The following is a 5,405-nucleotide window of genomic DNA, read 5'->3' as shown; positions in this document are numbered from 1 at the left end:
TGTGCACGTCTCAGAAGGAGAAGGAAGCTCCGCTAGTGGTGAATGCAAAGTGCAAAGTCGCACGTCAGTATTTACCCGGTGGTACAGTACAGGGGATTGTGCAACGTACAGTGGCGGCGGTGGCTGCCCGCAGCCACCCGCCCGCATGGGGAGGAGAGGAATGCTGCTGGGAAGTGTCACTGACTTTATGCCAGTGTGACTCACCACGTGGTTAAACTCTGAGGATTTCATGCTTTTATGACCCAATCTGGGAAGTAAACTCCCTTCAGGGCCCAATCCTCCCTCCAAGTGCCTGTCTCTCAAGTTTTGCAATATTTCGGTGTTTGCAGAGAGGATGAGGCATTTGTGTGTGCCAGACAAACTGTATTTTCCCCATTCCCTTACAAACCGTGGCAGCAAGGGACAAGCAGAAGGGACAAGCACGGGCAGGCCAGTTGTGTTTGCAAGTGATATGGTGTGGGTGGGTTTTGGTCACAGCCAAGGAGGTGGGCAAACACCAGGAGGGTGTTTCACTGCTGAGCATGGGGGTACGTGAGCAACCTCATGCCTCTGCCAGGCCCTGGATGGATGGATGGATGGATGGATGGATGGATGGATGGATGGATGGATGGATGGATGGAGAAAAGTGTCCACATGCATCCTTGCACACATTTGTGTGGGTGCATAAAGGAAATGCTATCTCCCTTTTGCATTTCTACCGCCAAGCAGGGGCACAGTCTGAACCTTTGCCTAGGCTGAACCTTTGCCTAGTCATATGCAAAGAGCTGCAATTTACTGAACGGAAAAAAAAAAAATCAGAAATTTGGGGAAAAATTCCTCAGGGAACTGACAAGCCGATAAGGTAAACAAAGAAATCATCTTGTGAGAGACCTGAGAAAACCAAGGGTCTCGCTGTAACCAGGATACAGAATAATACCACTAACAGACTGAATTAAAAAAGCCGATCCACTGCTAAAGGACCGGCGCACACACAAAGGCATCACTCGCTTGTCTAAGGGGCATTTCAAATCCCCAAGATCACCACGGCCAAGAATTATAGAACAAAACTGAAAACAACCCTTGGCAAAAGCAAATCAGAGGTGTTAGCTGAAAAATAATCCCTCCTCTTTGTCAGGCCCTAGGAAGACGCTGGGCTAGGCGGAATTTACATCTGTTAGACTCCATTTTCCAGAGTCACTAGAAACAACAGGGCTCTGGTAAAACCCCAAGGGCTCTTTTCTTAAAGACACCGGTTGCTTTGAGTTGAAACTGGCTTTGATTTCACTTGAACCTCTCCCCATCCTTTGTCTTCTGCTACAAATGTCGAGACCCTGTCTGCTCTGAGAAAGCAAACGAGGCTTTTAACTCTTTCAGCTCTGTTGCCTGGAGACGAGATGTTTCCTGGTGACCAGAAATTTCCAAAATGCTGTGAGGAGATCTGCAGGTCCAGGGCTTCTGCTCTTTCTGGGCTGTGCAGTCCCCAGCACGGTCAGGGAAGGGGGAGTGCATGGTGCGACCAAGAAAGTCCTTGCAGGGACATCCCTGGTCCAGAGATGATGTTTCAAGGTGTTTTCCATCCTGTAGTCTTGTCCTTGTTGGAGATGAGCCATGCCAGGGAGTCCTTTTGGGTTTTTGCTAGTGCAAAGGGTCACACCTGAGCCCTGAGGACACCCGGACACATGGGAAGTATTTTCAGCTCCCAGAAAATTCAGACTAAGCCCTGGAGCAGTTATATTGATGGTTCCCCAAGCAGTGGTATTGCAAAGAGTCCCAGGTCCTTGCTTGTGGCTTATTATGACAATATTCTGGATTTATTAGGAACGAGTCAGATCCTTGGAAGAGCTGACAAAGGAGTGAACCAAGGCTCAGTTGGGTAATAAATATTTATGCCCTTCTCTGCTGTGGATATGCAATTTCCTTGACTTCCTTAAATCAGGAGAGAAAAATACCTACTTATGGAGGGCTTTGAAATCTCCTGCTTAAATTAGGGAGGGATCAGAGATTTCTAGATGGTCAGGAGGAGCCAAGAAAGATGCATCTCCTTGCTGTGTGCAGATAAAATGAAATCTGAGGCTTGTCTTAGGGAAGAGCAGAGCTGTTCCTCTGAAGTACTAAACTAGCTAAGCAGTGTGTGACATGCCCAAACACTGAGCCCTGATCTCTACCCAGGTCAGCCTTATGCACCTGGTGGTCTTGGCTACCAACAGATGGTTGAATCAAGAGGTAAAAGCGAGTGCTGCCAGATATCCTGAAGCCATTCAGGCTCTACAGACCTCATCCAGCCCCGAGCTGATCCTTCCCCACCTTGGAAAGCATTCAGGGCCCCTATATCCTCAGCCTCCTCTGATACTTTGGAAATGCAGAAAAAAGCAACCATGGTCAATGTATTTCTTGTCCCTGAAATCTTTGTGGGTCTCCCAGGCTTCAGGCAGGGCTTGATTTCACCCACACCTTACTAGTGCCCACAGGGCAGTGATCCCTCACCCCATCTTGGCGCTGGATCCAGATTGGGCTCCCCAGTATCAGGCAGAACATTGCAGGTGGGGGTGAGCCAGTGGGGCCACCAAGGTGGTCAGGGCTCGAGCTTGGGCTGTGCGGGGAGAGGGCTGGGTGTGCACAGTGGGAGTGAGGGCAGAGAGGGTTTATATAGCTTTCTGCAGCTCCCTGCTGGTCTGGTAGAGAGAAGACAGACTCAGAGATGCCCAGTGATGGGACAAGAGATGACATTCCAAGCCAGGACAAAATAAATTCCTGTAACATACAAGGGAATGTTTTTTCCTCATGAGAGTGGTCAAACCATGGAACAGGACTCTGAGGGCAGGGAGGAATCTCCATCCTTGGAGACAGTCAAACCTCACCTGGATGTGACCATGAGCAACTTGATCTTGTTGGCCTTGCTCTGACCAGGGGGCCGGAGCAGAGACCCCAGGAATCCCTTCCATCCAAACTCGCTCTGTGATCTCACCTGGCTTTCAGCATCTAAAGGTTGGATGCTGAAGTCCAGACTACGCAGCTGAGGATCCCTTCAGAGTCACAACAGGGAACACAAACCTCCACCATGAGTTTATCTAACTTATTTTAGCTGTCTAACTCAGAAAGAGACAATTTTCTTTCTGAAGTGTTGGGATCTCTCCAAGGAAGACTTTAATCTAACAGGAGGGGTTGAGGAGCAGGAACTTGAAAGGCTTATTTTGGACCAGTTCAGCACCTCAGACTACACCCAAGCCTCAGACAGACTCATTTCTCTGCAGGGAGCCATCTCTGAAGGTCTCACCTTGCTCTTTGCCAGTGACAGTGTCCTGCTCTGCTCCTTTCCTCTCGATCTCTCTTCCTGGCACTGTCTACATTTTGGCAGGCACTGCTTTGCAGATAGGTCCTGTCCTATCCTTACTAAAGGGTCTTGCTACTGTTCAAACATCCTTCACAACGCTTAATAGTCACGGGATCATCTTTGAGGATTGGACTAAAATAGAACCAAACCCAAAAAACCAACATCATGATGGAGCTAGGCTGTTACAAAACCCATCAGGTCAAAATAGGAAGAAGGACTTTACCTTTACAGTGACTTCACGTGGGTCTGGGCTGGAAATGGAGCGGTGGAGGGTCATCCTGCTGTGTCTGTGGGAGACCACCAGGCCTTGTGGAAGCGTCCTTCCTCTGGAAAGGAGCCACGCTATGGGTGTAATCTTACATCGCGTCTGTCTTTGCAGTATCACAATCCCCATCTTCCCTGCTTGGGAGGAAGTGATGATACGGCATGGGAAGGATTTCTACTGGGAAATGAGAATACACAGATTTATTCCAGGCTTTCCGTGTAGCTTTCAGCAAGTCATTCAACCTCTCCCTGTCAGGACATGAGTGATGATTTGCTATTTGAGAGCAATGGTAACAATGGAGAAAACTTCACCAGCCCTTAGATGGACGTCTCCACGGTGGGACCTTGTGAGAGACTGAAATGTCAGATGACTGTCTCAAAGCTTGCTCGTGTCTGTGCAAACCTCAAGGACAAGCTGTGGCCTCCGGATCAGTCTAAGGAGTGTCACCCAAGGAAGCAGGAGTGTATTGAAGGATCCACCCCCACTTCCTTGCAGTTGCATTGTCAGACTCCTTAGATAAGCCTCAAAGGGGGAGATGTGGACTGAGTGAAACCAAATGTTTGTCAGTGGCTCCATCCTGTAGCCATACGTACTCTGTTGCCTACGCCAGGCACCATCCATGCATTGCTAATGAACTGATAAGAGGCCAGCATTTCTGCAGCAAAAACCTGTGGGACCAGAGGAAAAAAAAAACCAACACAACAACTAAAGGTGGGCAGATATGCTCATCAGCTGATACGATGAACTTAAAAGCAACAGAAAACTTTGCTGTGTGTGCACCCACCACCAAAGTACTGAAGACTGAGGACCAGCAGGACGCTGCTGGATTCATGGTGGTGACTCTTCTTGCGACTCTGATTGATTTCATGAAATCATGCTTGCTTGATTTCTGTCGTTTCCTTCCTTTCTGTCCTATCGCTACCCCTCTTCACTTTTAATAATAAAAACTGGTTTGGGTGTATGGCATTTGACCTCAGTTTGTGTCTCAGTCTTGCTCTTGGGATCATATTTAAACGTCCCCTGACACTGGATCGGGACAGACCTACCCACAAAAAGGCCCATCTAATTTTTCTCCCAGCTGCATGTTTCTCTGGTCCCTCTTGCATTTCCCTTCTGTTCTTTTTGTTGATTTGGGTTCCAGTTGTGGATAGATGAGGGTGGATGCTCTCCTTAGGAGCATGGGATGAGAAATCATCACTGAGCTGCCATCACAGGCATGGGACCGCCCAGCGCTGATCACTAGCCATCCCTACAAGTCCCACATTAGCACCTCCTGGGAAATTTTGCTGCTGTTTAATTTACCCTTGTTGCTTAATTCTCACCTCCGTGGCTTTTAAACCTCCTTTTTCTCCATTTTTTTTGGTAAGTTTCTCACCATTTCTCCTTATTTCCTTACATACTAGGGCACTCGCACACATGTCGCCCATGTTAGAGATACATTCTTCTTTGGCTTTTCCCTCCTCAGGTATTTATAGTCATTTATCCAACCTTCTATGGCTTGCGCTTAGTCTGGGAACATTAAGTTCCTTTAATCCCTCAATAGGTTGTGCTCTGTAATCCCTTTATCAGTGGCCCTTGTGAGACTCAGCTGATCAATGTCCATCCCTGAGTAACCCATAAAGCCCTGAGTCACCAAGCTGTAGGCTTGGCAAGTCACCGAGCTTTGCAAGTCAGTGTGGCGGGGCACTGCCCACGAGACTTCACAAGTTGCACATGGAGACCTGGCCATGCTCCAGGACTGGGGCTGAGAAGGCCTAACACGGAGGAGCTGAAGGGACACATGCAAGGGACACGTATGGGAAGCCAGGACGCGGCATAGCTGTCCTGCTT

The sequence above is a fragment of the Athene cunicularia genome (genome assembly GCF_003259725.1).
Source record: "Athene cunicularia isolate RWA chromosome 1 unlocalized genomic scaffold, athCun1 chr1_part1, whole genome shotgun sequence".
NCBI classification, from domain to species: domain Eukaryota; kingdom Metazoa; phylum Chordata; class Aves; order Strigiformes; family Strigidae; genus Athene; species Athene cunicularia.
The sequence above is the reverse complement of the archived record's forward strand: the minus strand, read 5'-3'. Positions refer to the sequence as shown.